The following is a 19,391-nucleotide window of genomic DNA, read 5'->3' as shown; positions in this document are numbered from 1 at the left end:
AAGTGGCTGCATGGTTTGCATTCCTATCAACAATGAAGGAGTCTTCCCCTTACTCCATTAAAACTTAAATTCATGTGTGTGTGGGAGGGGGTGGTGGTAACAAGCATGTTTCAGATTCTCCTCCAGTTTTGAATTGCACAATAAGAATAAATAACCCAGAATTCTATATGTAGGCAAATTGTCATGTATAATATTATGTACCCAGGAAGTATGAGTTTCAGAACTGTCCTTGAGCAAACCTGGGACAAACTGTGCTCATGAATAATAAGACTAAATCAGGTATGCATCTTCTGGTTATTGGCCACAGTCTGGTCACACGGCCGCTTATCTTTCTGAGTTATCAGTTCTTTCTGAGTGTGCCAAGTCCTTATCCTTACCACTACTGCTCATGCTGTTTACCACATCTGGAACTCTCCAGTCCTCGCTGGCTGCGTCTTCTTTATCTTGGACCTTATTCATCTTTTCTGCCCAAGTGTGAACTGACCCCATGTTCTAAAAATAGGCTCCATCTTGGCCACTCATCACTATTGTTAATTCACACACACACACACACACACACACACACACACACACACACACACACTGTTTGTGTCCACTTGTGTTACATGAATGTGGAGGCCAAGACTGAGTTATTCTGGCCTCTTCTGAACTCCTAGGTTTTAGCTCTATGTGTGGCATAAAGTTCAGGAAATTGAATTAGCCATAACTTACAAGGCGAAAGGCAAATATATATATTCTATTTAAGGCATGAGCCATAACATTAAAAAGTCATAGGGCAAATTTGAAATCTCCCAATTAAATGAAAAAAAAAAAAACCAAAACAGCACATTGTACTTCCGGTTTCTGACCAAGTCTACAAATTGATGTCTGGTGTGGTCCAGGAACTGAGCATGGCTCAGCTGTGTCTGTAGAGTGCCTGTAGCCTCAAGGGAAGGGTGGAGTCAGTGGATTAGACAAGGGTTCCAGAGCAACTGTCAGCACGCGTGGTAGGGAAAGTTAAGTGAGCAGGGCTCTCATACTGGGATGGGGTAAACAGAGAGGCTGGAAAGGGGCCACCAAGACCTCTTCTGTGTTTCCGGGGACGTCCAGCGGGCTGAGGATATTGCCATGGAGACAGCTTTGGCCTGGGAGGGCACGTGCACCTGGGTGGCGGGTACATTTGTCCACTGCTGACACAAACGCCCGCAGGTGTACGAGGAAAAAGCTTCTAAGTCATCCAGCCTGTGGGTAACAAGGACCTCTTGTGGCACAATCAAGAAAGAGCGATTGATTCAGCAAAGAGGCTTGCGGGGTGGGAGCAGTGCAAGGAAGAATGGCCAAGGTGGGGGGCCGAGAATGTGTGCGTGGGGTGCATGAGGTGTACTGCTCCCGGTGATCACAGGAGTGTAGGGAGAGCAAGTAAAGATGCCCTTCGTCCTTGGAACTGTCTGTCTGTGTTTTAATACGGATGTCCCCCGAGGCAGCCTGCCCACAGACTGGAGCATTCAGGATGGAAACTATTTCTGGTCTTTTGCCATTACTGTTATTAAATACAGTATGCTGCAGTATCTCAGGCTGAAGTTTAAACGTCAGGTGCACACGCTAGTAGTCACAATTCTCTTGAAGGACAGACAATATAATGACATATTAAGGCTTTCAACACTAGACTTGAATATCTCCTCTGGACCTGGCCTCAATTCAAACTCCAGAGTAGCTGTTTGTTCCCATCATCTTCCTGCCACTGCTACCCCAGGGGGCACTTCTGGAGGCATACATTCTTTTGGCTTATAATTTTTTTAATTTTTTATTTTTTTATTTTTCGAGACAGGGTTTCTCCGTAGCTTTTTGGTTCCTGTCCTGGAACTAGCTCTTGTAGACCAGGCTGGCCTCGAACTCACAGAGATCCGCCTGCCTCTGCCTCCTGAGTGCTGGGATTAAAGGCGTGCGCCACCACAGCCTGGCTTGGCTTATAATTTTTTAAGAGAAAGAAAACATAAAAAGATGGCACAAAGACTTCAATGTAAAATTATTATTTAACCACATTTTTATAAAAATATAATATAAAACAGCAAAATTTCCCTTCTATAACATGGCTAGATCCCTTCAGGAGGAACTGATAATTTATGCAAAGTTTAAAACATACATATAAAGGACGTTTGATACATTTCTTGACATAAGCATCCTCCAGGCCCAGACCAAAGGTCTGAGGTGTCAGGTCAGCTTGGTAAGTCAGTTGAATGGGGCATTGCACACCACCTTAAAAAAATGTTTTCAGAGCATGTCACCTTAGAAAAAAGTTGTTTCAGAGTATCACTGAATCTTTTGGAGTCTTTTATGAATTCCTTTGATGATCAAGTGCTGTGTGGTTCAGGCCGTGACCTTTTCTTTTTCCTTCTTGCACAGACATTATCCTCCGTATCACCGTTTTTTTTTTTATTGTGCTAGTCACACCTTGGTTGTTGCAGAACCCTCACTCAGCCACTCACCTCGTCTGCGATCTCTTTTATAAAATGAAAAACTTAACTATGTGAATGTACGCATGTGGGTATGTGCGCATGCGTGTGTGCGCCTGAGGAATCCAGAAGGCATCAGATCCCCTGACATGGAGTTACAGGTAGTAGGGAGCCACCCGGTGTGGGTGCTGGGAATTGAACTTGGGTCCTCTGTGAGAGCTGTACATGTTCTTACTGGATGACCCATCTCTCCGCCCTCTACACTGGGATCTTACTGGTAATTTTAAAAGGTGCTTGCACCTTTTCTTGTAGGTTCTGGACTTCTGGCTCTCGTTCAGTCGTGGACTCTTCTACATCATCCACCGGTGTTTGAGAAGTTAACTGTACAACTGTTACACTTTTGTTTTTGTCTCAAGGTTTTTTAATAATGTCTTTTGTGAGCTCTTTTTTCATACTTAATGTGAGACACTCAGTGTCTAAGCGGCAGACAAAAGTTCTCATTGTAGCTTTCTGAAACTTGGGGAGGTGACCGCACAGATAGGCATAGATGCCACGGTTGTGGTCTCGGGTGCAGTCTTCATGTCTCTTTGTCATCCGTTCCAAAGCCAACAACAGAGGAAGGAGTTCTGAAGAGCCAAGGGCTCTTCATTATTGGCACACTCCTTCGCTGCAGGTGTGTTAAAGGATGGGGCACACGATGCACCCTGACTGGCAACTGAGGCACAGAACTCATTTTCCACCCCTGGGGTTTTCCTTACCGCCCAGATCAGTTCACTCTGTAACACAGGACGTCATGGAGTGGGGGATTCATTTGCTACCTTGAGACTGTGGTGTCATCCGAGAGGCAAGGATGATAATTCATGATAATTCCCCAGTCCTCATGGGTGACCTCATAGGTGAGCTTTTGTTGTCTGTCTGGGACCACAGTGAGTCTGGGTGGGTATGAGGCTGTGGGTCTACAGCCTCCAGGCCTTAGGTGACTCCTCACTTTAACCTTTAAGGTGGATTCTGTTGGCTAACCAAAAGCGATATCCTCTGTCCAGCCTGCAACTTGGGCAGAGACTTTACAATATGGCCGTATCCTTCACCTAGTCTCTGAGGAAGTCTGCTCCGCTTGCATCCCAATCTCTGAGCATCCTTCCAGCTTTAGGAGACTCACCAGAGAAAGTACTTGCAAAAGGTGGTGAAATAAAGATATCCGAGCCTTGTATTTATTGTAGCACCAGTCACATTAGCCAAAACGTGGAGACAGCACACTGGGGGGTGAATACACAAGCAGAAGTTTATACACATGTATGCATATGCGTGTATGCATGTATAACAGAAAATGGCTTAGCCTCGGAAAAGAAGGGAGCACTGCTATTTGCTACAGGGTTAATGGACAGCACGTTAATCTTTAAAAAGTGGGCAGAGAAAAAGTGTGACAGAGTCCCAATTATGTGTGCGATATCAGAGATCAAGTACACAGAGGCAGAATGGCTGCCGTGCGGGGTGGGTAGGAAGTGGAGCGATGCAGGTCAAAGGTTATAAGGTGGCAGATATCTAGGAAGAACAAGTCGAGAGAGCTGATGCTCAATGTGAGGACAGATGTTAATAAAGAGGTTTTTTGTTTAATAAGCAGATTTTAGCTATTTTATCACACAAAGTAACTGTGTGAAATGACAGTCATGTAACCTATTGCTATATATAACTATATATTTATATCTGTCTATCTACACAGCACATACTCCTAAGTACCTTGAGAAAATGAGGCTCAATGGCCACTAGATGGCACCATGGCAGTCCCTATGCATCACATGAAATGGACTTCAAAGGGGAACTGTTAGAGTTGTGGGAAGGGATGGGGATACTGGTGGGCTGAGGGAGGTGACAAATTCATTTCCATTAAGTGACTGTCTTCAGCTACACGGAAGTTGGCAGGAACTTAGGATCACTGGTGGGGCACGTGACTGGACTCCGCTACAGCAGGTGCAGAGTCAACCAAGCCCCCTCATCTTACAACAGCGTTACCTGGGCACCTGTGCTCCAGAGAGTGGCTTCTAGTTTTTCCTTAGCCCCACCTTAACCTTTCACAGTTGCCACTGGTTTCATAATTCAGGTCAGATTGCAGCATCCTCTGCGGTTTGGGGAGCAACAGCCAAAATGGGCTCAGGAGAAAATAGTCTAAATCCCAAAGAAGATCATACTGATGAACACAGATGGAATCCTGGGAAAGATGTGCGGCATAGACTTAAATGACAGTAGCTCAAGAAGACCAGAAGGAAGATCAGAACATATTCTGTGCATATATTAGAAACTGTGAGCTCATTGAGTCATTAATAACTAGAAATGGTCGCGAACATTTTCTGGTTGACTGACTGAATGCTGTGTTCAGTGGTGTGTTTGCTCAGGATAAATTACCTGTTATCCTATGAAGAAGGGATTGATGAGGTGACTCACATGAGATCTGTATACCCATCCCCAAACATGTCTCCCAGAATGCCCAGAGGATGCTTTCCTCATTAAGACATTGAGAAGGATGTCCCTGAAGGTACGCTTACATCTCTGAAGGATACTGTGGTAGCTCTAAGCCAGGGAGGGTAGGGACACCTTCATTGAGCTGGCTCTCTGGTTTCAACAGTAATGATGGTATTGCGGAGACTAAATGCTATCACTCAGCTCTCAAGGGACCAGACTGACCACACACAGCATATGGAACCTGCCAATAGTCTCACTGGTTTGAAACATTAGGATCTTTTGTTGGGATGAATTGATCGTGGCACACAGATGAATGACAGAGATTGAGAGCTTGCTCTATATAAAACAGTGCTCCTCAACCAGTGGGTGGTGATCCCTTTTGGGGGTCTAACTACCCTTTCACACGGGTCACCTAGGACCATCGGAAAACAAATATTCACATTACGCTCACAACAGTAGCAAAATTACAGTTATGAGGTAGCATCAAAAATAAATTTATGGGTGGAGTCACCACACATGAGGAATTGTATTAAGGGTCGCAGGATGAGGAATGTTGAGAGCCCCGGATATAAAAGGTCTAGTCCAGCAAAGGGACTTGTGTTGCTTCTCACCTATTTCTCAGGCCTATAGTCTCATGACTGAAAGGGAACAAATGGCCCACATGGATTTCAGTGGCATCTTTCCTCAGTCATTTGTGTGCTTGCTCAAAGACCCTGTGTGTAAGTGGCCACACTCACAGGGATCAGGGCTACACACGATCTCAGCAATGTAGTCTTACCCTAACTGGCTCCTTTCTGACTATGAATACTGCCTGTCTTGTCAACTGAACTAAGCCTCTGACATATTTCCTAAGGAAATCAGCTCTCAGGGCCTAAGATTCATTACAACATTCCACCAGGGAGGGGAACATGTGTTTTTCTTAACTGCAGTACACATGTATTCTGACTCTACAATTGCTTCCCTGCCTAAAATTCCTTGGCCAGCATCACCATCTGTGATTACAAAATATGGTGTCCTCTAGATACCACTCCTGATCGAGACAGTCATTTCAAAGGAAGTGAATAACGGGCTCACACCCATGGATTAATTAGTCCAGGCACATACCCTAACCAGAAGCAACTGGCTTACTGGGAATTTGTAGCAGCCTACTGAAGATTCAGCTGGGATGTGAACTAGGAAATTACACCCTGAAAGGATAGGGCCTTACATCAAAGGGGTCAGTGGTCTTTGAATCATAAATAATTACGTGGTTTCCATGACTACACTGCTGTGGGCTTCAGGGGCAAAAGGAAGCTGGTTCTTCACTCAGCCTTATGGCCTACTCACAGAATTTTATTTTCCCTCTGAACAATTTTTTTTGGTTTGGGCTTGGAGACTTGATGCCTAAGGAGCAAAAGCCTCTACCAGGAAACACAATGATGTCACTGATTTGGAAAAGATTTCCATTTGGTCATTTTGGGCTTCTCACATCACTGAAATCGACAGACAGAAGAGTAAGCCTCTGGCTGTGGTAATTGCTCTTCATTGCCGAAGGGAACGGGTGCCACTCCGTGGGAGGAGTGCATCTAGAACCCAGGTGGATTTCCTGGGGTATCTTTTAGGAATCCATAAGCAATAGTAAAAGTTAACAAAAGACAAATAGTTTCCTCAGCCTCTGGCTATCGTGCAACCACAGGTGAAGCAGATCCTGCACGAAAGGTATCACCTTGTCATATAAACCCTACCATGTGAGGACTGAAGACCAAGGCCACTGCAAATAGCTAGAAGAAGGAGGGAGTTATAAACGTTAGTTATGGCTGCATGGCCAGTCCCTTAGAGTGTGTGCAAGTGTGTGCCCATTTTCTCTCTCCTTTTGACACATGTTATCTTTGTATTATTTGTTTATTTACTTATTTATTTGTTTGTTTTTGAGACAGGGTCTCTCTATGTATCCTTGGCTGTCTCGGAACTCACTATGTAGATCTGTCTGGCTCCAAACTCACAGAGATCTGTCTGTCTCTGCTTCTGAAGGGCTAGGATTAAAGGTGCGTGCTGCTATGCTTGGCTCTTGTCATGATTGTTCTGGCCATGTACTAAGTGTTCTTACTGATGAGTGTTTCACAGTGATGTTTCCGCATCTCCACGTCATGCCTTCATTGGCTCTACCCTACCTCTGGTCTTTCTTGCCCACCCTCACCTCCTTTCCCTTTCATAACAATCCCACTTCTACTTCAGCTCTTAAAATGTGTTGACACTATTTGTGGGGGAAACACCTCACCGTCCTTTTGTCTCTGTTCTCTTTCACTTGCCACAATGACTTCCAGTTCCATCCATTTTCCTGCCAATGGTAAACTCTTTACAGCTTGGTGGCTTTCTATTGTACCACATCTCTTTTATCCACATGCTGACTGTGCATCTTGACTATTAGTGCAAGTATCTCCTTCAAAAGCTTGTGAAGGGATTGGTCCTGTGGAACAACACCTGCAGGATCTCCAAGACTTGGGGTGGCCATAGGATATCTCAGAGGAGTTCCAGTGAGGATCCAGTGATGATGGTGGACCAGAAACCAGAGGCCTTGAACCGGACCAGTGGCTCATTGCAATGAAGATTTGCTAGTAAAGCTGATAGGACAAAAGGGTCAACTGTGTGACACACTGAGGCCCCCAATGCCACCAGGACAAATGAAGAGGTGTTGGAGAGGCAGGAAAGAAGGAGAAGCAAAGAGATTTTGTTGTTGTTTTTTATTTTGGTTTGATTTTTTTTAAAAAATTATTTTGTTCTTATTTTTGCTTGCTTGCTTACAGTGTTTTGTTTTCTTTGGTGGTGAGGTGCTGCTGGGGTGAGAGGAGGATATGGGGGGATCAGGAGGTGAGCAGAATTGGGGTGCATAATATGAAACTCTCAAAGAATTAATAAAGTTAAAATAATAATAGTAATAATGTTCATACCACAGGAGGAAACACATGCCTGGAACTATAAATCTAACCAAAAACCCATTATTCGGTAGCTCACAAGCACTAAGGATGAACTTATTGATATTATTATGCTAAATCTTTATGGTATTAAAGTGCCCCTTAAAATTTCATTTCTCTACCAGCCCACTCCTCACCGTCTTCATTTCTTTCTGTGTCTTTCCACAACACATGGACCTTTCTGTTTCTCTTTAGCTCCCATTTCTCCACCACATATTTGCTTATCATTATGGGGTCTTCCTGCCAGCCAGGGGCTCCTGCTTGATTGTGGCCCCTGTAGACCCAAGGATGGGAGGGAAGGGTGACCTCCAGTATGAACTTTAAATCTAACTAGAACGAGGTTGGTTACTCCCATAACACTCATGCCACTATTGCACGCATGGGCATATCTTGTGGAGCTGGTCATTATTGCAGTTCACAGGGTTCACAGGGTTCACAGGTATGTAAGACTGTTGATGACTTTGTCTCTCTATCAGTCTCCAGAGTGTATTCTAGTACTATGAAAGTTAACTAGCAGAGAGAAAGCTTTCTGGCCAGTGTCCATTTGATTTCTTGATGCCTTGTGACCAATTTGTGTGGTGTCTTTAACAATGGGTACTTTTTATCAGGTCCTGGTGAGCAACCAAGAGAAGAGAAATAGCAGTGAAGTCTCTGGCACACCTCTGACCTACGGCTTTAGGGAATTTGTCTATCACTTGGCATTGGGATTTTTCTTTGGCATCATATGGCTTCTGGGATGCGTATAATATGCGACATAGGGTAACTCCAATCAATCAAATTTGCATTTCTCTGATGGCTAAGAATGGTGGACAGTTTAAAAATATTTCTGCCAGGCAGTGGTGATGCATGCCTTTAATCTCAGCTCTTGGGAGGCGGCGGGGGGGGGGGAGGGGGCAGATCTCTGTGAGTTTGATGCCAGACTAATCTACAAAGCAAGTTCCAGGACAGCCAGGGCTGTTACATAGAGAAACCCTGTCTCAAAAATAACAATAAAATAATTCCTAGCCATTTGTGTTTCTTCTTCTGAGACCCCCTATTCAGTTCCATGGCCTCGTTTCTAATCGGACTGTGTGTTTTCCCAGTGTTTAGTCTTTTGAGCTCCTTGCACATGCCAGACAGGACCATTGCCACCACGAACTCGCAGCAGCCGTGGTTGCGCACGTGCATCCTCTGCCAGACGTCTAGCTGCCTGTTAAACTAACAGACTCTTTGAAATAAGAAGCCTTTTAATTTTGTGATCACCAATTCACTTGTTGTTCACTGGTCCATTTTCCCAGATGACTGGAGTTCTATTGAGAAAGTCCCTACCTAAGCTTGGCTCCTGAAGTGTACCCCTTACTCTTTCTTCTAGATGTTTCGGAGTTTCATAGCTCTTTGATCCATTTGGCGTTGCTTTGTGTGCAGAGTGAGAACGAATACTCAGATTTCGTTCTTCTCCATGTAGATAGCAAGCTTTTTCAACACCGCTTGTTAAAGGTTCTCTCTTTTCTCCAATGTGTGTTTTTGGCAGCTTGGGAAAATCTGGTGTGTAAATGTATACAGACTTATATCTGGATCATCAGTTTCATTCTTGTACTATGTAGAGATGACGTAGCTATAGGGAGGGAGGAGAGCTGTTTGGAGAGGTAAGACTACAGAATCATTGGGATATAAAAGACAGTGGGGAAAGAGGGAGGGGTGGAAAACACACACACACACCCACCCACACCCACACACACACACACACACACACAGAGAGAGAGAGAGAGAGAGAGAGAGAGAGAGAGATCACTGGCCTGAATACTGATTTTCTCATCTTGACTGGCCGCTGTTTCCTTGCTCCTGGGCCAGGTTGCCTTTAAGTGTATGATTCTTGGGTGGGTTCCCAGCATTCCTTGTGCATATGGTTTTCTAGACTCTGTTCCACCAGGCTGTGGATAGCCAGACAGTCAAGACAAACTCCTCCCAGCCAGGACTGCTGTGTTCCTTCCTACAGGGTGGGGAGCAGCTGGTGGCTGTGTGGTGAGACACTCCTGCGGCTTCGTCTTTCTTTGGTGCGTTACTAATGGTGGCTCTGGCTCCAGTCCCCGGGGAACGCCTCTGTGAAATCCCTACACTTCTAGCTTCTGTGGATTTCCTGGTTGGAGTTTTTTCAGCCCCATCTGCGTGAGGTAGATGCTGCTATGGTTTCGGTGACTGCTTTTGTTGCATCAGCTGAGACCAGTCTGAAGATAGAGAAAGTACATGGGTTTGGGAGATGAAGTTTACTGGACGGGCTCATTAAGTCATCTCTGGGACGTGGAGACACAGCAGATGGAATGATAAAACATTCCTATTCCCTTTAGTCCCCAGCTGTAGTTCTATCCACCATTTTACCAGGAAGATCCCGCCTCTACTTTCACAATCTCATATGTTCTACACTCCGCTCACCTTTAAAGCCTCCACTGCATTTAGTAGGAAGGCCATGATCACAGTACTCATTCTTCCAGCCCATGCGTCATCTGTCGTCTGGTATCTTCATCAACTTCCTTCTTTGGTGTTCTTTTCGTTCTTGTTCTTATTTATGTGTGCATGTGCGCATCTTTGTGAATGAATGCCTCGTGTGTGCAGGTGCCCACGGAGGGAGGACGGAAGAGGAGTTAAAACCCCTGGAGCTGGAGTCAGAGGGGGTTGTGAGCCCACTGGTGAGCGTGCTGAGAATGGAACCGGGTTCTCTGGACAAGCAGCAAGTGTTTGAGTCACCTCTCCAGCCTCGTCTTCAGTATGTTAAAGTTTGCATTGTAGAGATCTTTTACTTAAGTTGTAAGGCCCGTTCCCACTTATTGTATTAATATTTGAGGCTATCGTGCATGAGATTGTTTCCTAAATTCATTTTCAGTTTGCTTGTCATTGGTATGCCGCGAGAGCCCTGAATTTTGCGTATTTTGTATCCTGTTACACGATAAAAATCTTTATTAGGTATGAGATCTTTCTGCTGTAGTTTCTTTTCGTGTAGAATCATGCCATCTGCAAATAAAGATACTTGGATACTTTTTTTTATTCATATCCCTTTCTTTTCTTCTCTTGACTTATTACTCTAGCTATGTCTTAAAGTACTGTGTTAAACAGGACCAGAGATAATGGGTTTTGTTCCCAATTTTAATGGAAATGTTCCATTTTTTCTCCTTTTATCATGATGTTGGCTGAGGTTGTATCATAGATAACCTTTACTATGTTGAGACATGATTCCTTAACTTCTACTCTCTTCAGGATTTTCAGTCATGAAAGAGATAGTGGGTTTTGTCAAAGGCATTTTCTGTGTCTATTGATCATGTGGTTTCCACCCTTGAGTACATTTTTGTGGTCTATTTGTTGATTCATTTGGTGTCTCTGGAATGAAACTAACTTGATCATGATGAATGACCTTTTTGATGCATGCATGAAGTTGGTTTGCAAGTGTTTTTTTTTTTAATAATCCTAGGCTTATTCTTTTTTTTTGATTTATTTATTATGTACACAACATTCTGCCTCCATGTATGCCCGCATGCCAGAGGAGGGCGCGAGATCTCATTACTGATGGTTGTGAGCCACCATGTGGTTGCTGGGAATTAAACTCAGGACCTCTGGAAGAGCAGCCAGTGCTCTTAACCTCTGAGCCATCTCTCCAGCCCCGGTTTGCAAGTGTTTTATTGGAACTTTTGTGTCTATACTCAACAGGGGATATTGGTCTATATTTGTTCCTTTAAAAAAAAAACAATACAAATGGTTTGTTTATTTAACAGTTGCAGATCATCATGGGTCCAGGGGTGGGTTTTTAGGACCCAGCAGTAAGATCAACCCAACCTCCAAGGCTCTCTTTCTGACTCCAGCAGGGCGAGAGCATCAGTCTCAAACAGGATGATAGAGTGGCTGGTGTCATCCATAAATTCTATGTGTACCTGCGTGCCCTGTCCCTGTAAACTGGTCCTGCCCAGCACGTCGGTTACCCTAGCCAGCTTGATGGGCTGAACGCGACTGGTACCCATGATGGCGGTGATCTGGCAGAGAGCTCTTTTTTGTTTTGAATCTGGTTTTGATATCAGGGCAATACTTCAAAAAGCAAATTCGAGAGCATTATTTTCTGTTTTATGGAATAATTTAAGAATGGATATTGGTTCTTTATTGGCCTGGTAGAATTCTGCAGAGAATCCATCTTGGTGTGAACTTATTTTAATTGGGAAATTTTAAATTACTACTTTAATCTCACTGTGTGTTGCAGATCTACTTTAAAAAGTTTTAATCTCTTTTGATTTAGTTTTGACAGGTTATTTGCATCTCTGAAACCATTCATTCCTTTTAGGTTTTCCAATTTAATGGAATATAAGTTTTTAAGATATGTCTTTGGGTTTTTCTGAATTTCATTTGGTAACTATTGTAATGTCCCCTTTCAGCTCTAATTTTATTAATTTTGGTATTCTTCATTTTGACTAATATGGCTAAAATCTTGCTTATCATTTCAAAGAAACAATTCTTTGTTTCATTGATTCTTTGTAATTTCTTTGTGTGAAGAAACTGATGCTTTTATGCTGACTTCAAAGCCTCTTGCTGCACTTTCCTTCTCTGTGGCTGCATGTGCCATCTGGATTGCTTTCTCATGCATTTGGTGGCTTTCCCTGCGCAGCATCACCGACTTCCCATGCCAGGTCTTGGACTTGATATATCTGCTTATTTGTGTTCTCTTGGAGGTAATGGATACTTCTTAACAGTAAACTCTTCCCATCCCAGTTTCCCAGTTCAGTGTTTTGAACTCAGTAGCCTCAGTGTTATAAACTTTTGGAAGAGCTGTGTTGCCTTGCTTTTCCGTGTTTCTTGGGGTTCTGTGTTGTGCTTTGCACATCTGTTAGCTGGGAACCTCTTCCAGTTTTGTTTGCCAATTTTCATATTGATCAGCCTATTGTGGAGTTCACTCGTGGGAGAAAAACCGCTGTTCCGGCAATGGCATGAAGACGTACAAAACACTGACATACATTTATGATGTTAATTCTCATTGCTGACTTGATGGGATTTAGACTCATCCCGGACACCTACCTCCAGCTGTGCTCTGAAGGCATCCCACAGAGGGTTAACACACCCTGACCCCAGTGTGGATGGAAACGGGGAAGTACGTGACTTTACCAGTGTTTGTCTCTCTTCACTTCCTGGCTTCTGGTGGACATACAGGGCAGTGCGAACAGCTGTCTCACTCCTGTTTACGTACGTAACTGAGGATGGCCTTGAACTTCTGACCCCCCTGCTCCAGTTCTTGAATGAGGAGCTTACCAGCATGAACCACCATGCTGGTTTATTTCGAAAATAAGACGACAGAAAGGATAGAGGCTTGTGACCAGGTTGTTAGAAGCCACCACCCTTTAGGTTGACATTAGTTTACGAGTCTGTGACCTTTTCAAGATGGGAGAATCCCACCTTACTTCTGACTTTTTAATCCAGATTTTGGGGATATGCCCTCGTCCTACCTTGGAAGCCTAAAGACTCTTTTTACATCACCTACAACCATGGGCTGATACTAATTAGCTGATATGCTTAGCTTCCAGATATTAGCTTTTAACCAAGTATGAAGCCCAGAAGGAACAAATTGCTGGCAGGCACTTAGTGTGAACACTTGTCCTTTGCTCTTAGCCTCCTTCCTCCGCCTCCTTCTTTCACCTCCAAAGTGATTGTTTTCATTATCTATTGCTGAAAAACAAGCTGTCTCAAAACAGTGGCTTCAAACAATGACAATTATTTATTTAATCATGGATTTGAAATGTGAACATGGTTTGGCAAGAACACTTGGCTTTTAATCTGGGCGTATGAGCTAGACTTGCAAAGTGAGGTTCACTTGGCACAGCTCTCAGCAGCGCATGCAATTTCTTCAGGTTCTTCTGCCCCTCACTTCCTCATCCGGCTTCCAAGTTCTGCCCCTGCTGACCTAGGATTTATCACCCTGCACCATCGGGCCAGGGTGCCTGTCTTTCTTGGCCTGGCTTCCATTCTTCCTTGAAGAGTTAATCAAGTACACCTTTGCCTCTCTGCTTTTTCTGAGACCCCGTACCTCGTCTTCCCCATTCTTTTCCACCGTGTTCTTCAGCACGCTGTGGGCCCTCTTCAGAGCACTTATCCCTTTTCATCATCTCACTAGTCACTGACTCTTCAGGGAAGAAGCTGTTTCTTTGTGTTCCCAATGCCTAGTGTACTGTGTGCTCAGTAGGTTAAATCAACAACTAGTGTCATGATACCACAATTATTTTTTTATTAAATTTTTAAAGTTTGTTTTACATACCAACCATAGTTTTCCCTCCCTCCTCTCCTCCCGTTCCCTCCCCCTACCTCCTTTCTACCCCTCATCTACTCCTCAGAAGGGGTAAGGCCTCCCTTGGGGGTCAACAAAGCATGACATATCAAGTTGAGGCAGGGCCGAGCTCTTCCTCGATATCAGAATTCTTTGAAGCTAAAATAATCTTATCATAATGACAGATTGGCAACAAGACCCAGTCCCCATAAAAGGCTCGGTGAAACAGGCTCTTTTGGATCAAAGGTTACATGAGTTCAAATCTGTTAGCCATTTGGAGACATGTCTCCCACCCAGTAAAAACAGTAGAAGAATCCGTTGCTGTTATTACTAACATTGCTGCGTCTGCAGTTTTCAGAGGTGTGTCTGTCCTGGCCTCAGGCTCTTTCTGCTCTCTCATGAGGACTCCCCTCTGAGCAGTCCTTTGAACTACATTGGCCTCTCCCCATCAGTGATCCTCTACCTCTGGGGGCTCCCTGGGGTTAGCATCCCCAGAAGATTATCCTCTGGAAGAGGAAGTATGTTCAAGAAACTGTCTGAGCAGGCTGTTGGTGGCCCAAGCCTTTCATCCTAGCACTAGGGAGGTAGAGGCAGGAGGATCTCTGTGAGTTCAAGGCCAGCCTGGTCTATAGAGTGAGTTCCAAGATAGCCAGGGATGTTACACAGAGAAACCCTGTCTAGAATTTAAAAAAAAGAGAGAGAGAGAAGAAGAAGAAAGAAAAAAAAGGTAAAAAGAATCAGTGTCCGGGTGTTTTTATTTTGGCAAAAGCATTCTCCACTCTAGTCCCATCAGCTTCTCTGCTACTTGTATTTGTTTCTGTCCCAACAGATAGAGCCAGGTTTTGCCACCTGCCAGGTGTTTCTGAGTTTCTTTCGGTGTGGCAGAGTTACAGAGAAGCAGAAGTGAGCTCATGGCAGGTTGATCTGGTGTGCAGCTACCTGGGATCAGCATCCTATCTCCCTTCCCCTTCTTCTTCAGCTAAGGGGTCACTTGGAGGAAGTCTGGGAGGAAAGGCCAGCTGGTTGGAATAGAGCTAATTCCACCCTAAAAGATTCGATCTACCTCTTAATTTAGGGAAGAGTTCAAGTTCCCCAAGTTCCAGGCCTTGCTCTTGCCTGAACTTTATGGGATAGCTAGGTGCTAAAAGTCCCAGAGTTCCCCCTTATCAGGAAGTCTGTGCCCCATCCTGCCCAAAATTTGGATAAACGTCAGTCTAGCATTTTAGTGTGAACTGTGATTGATGTTGGGTGTTAGGAAAGCTTTTCTAGGGAAGGAAAGAATAGAAATGTTCAACTTGGCTCTGCGAGTGTATGGCAGGCCAGGGTTCTGGTTAAAGGCTTGCATCGAGAAGGGGTTGGAGGAGGCTTACTAGAAAGAATGTCCCTGAAAAGGAGGACTGAAAAGCAAGACAGATGAGGATGGGAGAAGTAGAGCCCATGAGTGCCACACCTGTGGGCAGCTTGAGGAAGCCTCTTGGAAAGATGTTGAAATCTACCGGGAGATGAAAGAGTGGAGTTGACTTTATTTATATTTCTGTGTTGTATTTCAGACTTAAGCCTCCTTCCTTAGGGTGCTCTTCTCTGACCATGGACCGGACTGGGTTCTCTATCACAGGCTCCTATAGCAGCACCATAGCAACCATCATCATTCCACTGGAGCATCTCTTTGGAGGGTCAGATCCCAGCTTTTGACTCTGTAACCATAACTTAGTGGTTTTTTTTTTGTTTTGATTTGTTTTTGTTTTTCTTTAATGAAATCCTCAAGACTGGGTTTTTAAGAAAAAAAGAAAAAAAAGATTTACTTAGTCCATGATTCTAGAGGCTGAAAATCTAAAATTAAGTATTTTCAATTGGTTTGGGCTCTGGCGAGGGTCTAATGGCAGATGGCATCATAGTGGAGCCTGTGCAGGAGAGAGGCTTCTGAGCTTGCTAGTTTTATGTCATCTTGACACAAGTCATAGTCATCTGAGAGGAGGGAACCTCAATTGAGGAAATACCTCCATAAGATGAGGCAGTAGACATGTCTGGAACATTTTCTTAATTACCAGTTGATGGGAGTGGACCCAGCCCATTGGGAGTGGTGCCATCCCTGGACTGGTGGTCCTGGGTTCTATAAGAAAGCAGGTTGAGCAAGTCATGAGGAGCTAGCCAGTAAGCTGCATTGTTCCACAGCCTCTGCATCAGCTTCTGCCTCCACATGTTCCTGGCCTGTGTGAGTTCCTGTCCTGACTTCCTTCAATGATGTGGAAGTGTAAGCCAGATAAAACATTTCCTCCCTAAGTCTCTTTGGTCACAGAGTTTCATCATAGCAATAGTAACCCTGACTAGTAAAACTTCCATGGAAAAGCAGGATTCTGGAGTGAGGGAGAGGGGCAAGCTTGTTCCTTTTATAATGACTTTCTCAGAACTAAGTCAGGGTACCATGAGAATCCCTTCTAAGGGTGGTTCCCAGTGACCTAAGCACCTCCCACAAGCCCTCACCTCTTAATAAGACCAATGCATGCAGCAAAAATAAAACCACATCCACGGCACAGGATCTAGGTCCTCAATCCAAGTGAAGCAGCTGGAAACAGGTCCCTTCTCAAAAAGTTGAAAGGGTTAAATTTGGTGAAAGCTGGCTTCCAGTGCTTGGTTGAGAATGCCTCCAACACCAGTGGGGGGCCCTGGTGTTCCCTGTGCTGGCCACACACACTGCCCCTGCAGGAAGCTTGCTCCAGGGGTGCAGACACACTGACCTTTGATACCCGGTGAGGAAATTATGTGTAGGAAAAAATATGGAATTAGAAAACATCATGTTTAGCAAATAATCCGGCCTTAGAAAAGACAAGTATTGCATAGCCTTGTCTCATATGAAGTCTAGTTAAAAACAACAACAACAACATGAATGTGGAGGAAGAACTATTAGAGGAGGGAAAGGGGCGGAGTGGGCGGTGATAACAGACGGCAATGAAGATGGCCAAAGCCCATCCCACAGATGTCTGAAAACACCTTCATGAAATTCATTAGTTTGTATATATGCAAATATATTTTTAAAAGAAAAAGAAGTTGAATATACCAGCACACTGAAATTGTTCACATGGAGCCCTGTTCCCGAGTGGCAAGAGTGTGCGTTACAGCAGTGTTTAGTGGCCCGTGTCTCCCGCTACTGTGACATCTTGGGAAGCAGAGCTGACATTTAGCAAGAGTCTTCTGACTGAAAGTCAAATGGCCAAAGCGGGTTCAAGGACAAAAGAACGCCTGCTGGTGACTTTTCCTTTATTCTTTTTAGTCTCTGTATTTGCCATGGCCTTTCTGTGCCAGAGCAAAGATTACTTTTGTAGGGATTAAAAGTGTTCTTAAATATGACACCATGTGCCTCCCGGAAGGGAGGTGCTGCCCCAGTGGTAAAGAAAGGGCAGGTAGAGTACTGTGTGTACTACTGCCCCGCTTCCTGTAGGAACATACGGTCAGCATCCAGTTGTTGCTCATACAGCAGCTGGCTGCCTTTCGCAGACTCACTGGGACATAAAGAAGATGCTCTGTCCTCTGCCACTTGGGCTCTGAATTCTTTCTTCAGAGACTCCCTCCATCCTGTCTGTCTCTGGCACTGGGTCCTGGATGTCTTCTGATTCCCTGCCATGCTGTTCCCTCTCTGGCTGCCTAATAAATCTCTTTTTCCCCAGTGATCTGTCTGAGTGTTCTCTTGAAATACCCCCTTCAAAACTTTCACTTCCCACCAGTCTGCTCAAATCTTTGAGCATTCACAAGGGAATTCTTTTTTTTTTTATTGTTTTTATTGAGCTATCCGTTTTTCTCTACTTGCCTCCCTTCCTCTCCTCTCCCCTTTCCCCTCTCCCGTGACCCCCACACTCCCAATTTACTCAGGAAATCTTGTCTTTTTCACCTTCCTATATAGATCTATGTCTGTCTCTCTTAGGGTCCTCTTTGTTGTCTAGGTTCTCTGGGGTTGTGGCCTATGGTCTGGTTTCTCTTTGCCTTTTGTCTAAAAGCCACTTATGTGTGAGTGCATATTATATTTGTCTTTCTGGGTCTGGGATACCTCACTCAATGTGTATTTTTTCTAGATCTATCCATTTGCCTGCAAATTTCAAAATGTTATTATTGTTTATTGCTGTGTAGTACTCCATGGTGCAAAATGTACCACATTTTCTTTATCCATTCTTCAGTTGAGGGGCATCTAGGTTGTTTCCAGGTTCTGGCTATTACAAATAATGCTGCTATGAACATGGTTGAGCACACATCCTTGTGATATGATTGAAAGTCTTTTGGGTACATACCCAACAGCAGTATTGCTGGGTCTTGAAGTAGATTGTTTCCTAATTTTCTGAGAAATTGCCATACTGGCTTCCAAAGCTGTACACGTTTGCACTCCCACCAGCAATGGAGGAGTGTTCCTCTTACCCCACATCCTCTCCAGCATAAACTGTCATCAGTGTTTTTGATCTTGGCCATTCTACAAAGGAATTCATTAAAAAAGTGTGTGTGTGTGTGTGTGTGTGTGTGTGTGTGTGTGTGTGTGTACACCACTGTGCTTATGTGGGGGTCAGATAAACAACTCGCAGGAGTTGGTTCTCTCTCTTCTACCACATGGGTCCTAGGGAAGGCACTCAGTCTGTCAGGCTTGTCACCAAATGTTTACCCACTGAATCATCTCTCTAGTTCATCAAGGTATTTTTTTTTTCTGAGACAGGGTTTATCTGTAGCTTTGGAGCTTATCTTGGAACTAGCTCTTTTTCCAAGAGATCCGCCTGCTTCTGCCTCGCGAGTGTTGGGATTAAAGGCGTGTGCCACCATTGCCCGGATTAATCAGGATAATTCTTAAACACAGCCACAGGGACAATGACCCTGCTTCTCTCAATCTCAAGAAGAGAAACAAGATTGAATCTTAAGAACTCAGTAGAAAATGGTGTCCCAGTTTTGTAACTTTTGGTACCAACAGGTAACCATGGGTATGGGAAGTGTTCCCTAGGTGACATGGACCAGGTCATTGTTCAGTGTCAGGTTCCTGGTAGGGAGGATAAGGAGATCAGAAAATAAAGACAGAAAAGTTAAGGTCAAGGAGATCTCTTGCAAACTATGTCTTATGCCAAACACAATTATTAAGAAGCACAGCATCTTACATAGAGCTTGTAGGGGAAATGAGACAGAGTCAGGAGAAAGCTATCCTACAGTGGGAGAAACTCAGCAGGAAGCTGATCAAGCAGTGTTGCACAAGGGAACAGGATATCTCAAGTTCATCACACGCTGAGCACACAGCGGCTGTAGGACTGATACCCTGTAGTGGGA

Source organism: Microtus pennsylvanicus, chromosome 10 (genome assembly GCF_037038515.1).
Source record: "Microtus pennsylvanicus isolate mMicPen1 chromosome 10, mMicPen1.hap1, whole genome shotgun sequence".
Taxonomy (NCBI): Eukaryota; Metazoa; Chordata; class Mammalia; order Rodentia; family Cricetidae; genus Microtus; species Microtus pennsylvanicus.
Note: the sequence above shows the minus strand (reverse complement) of the source record.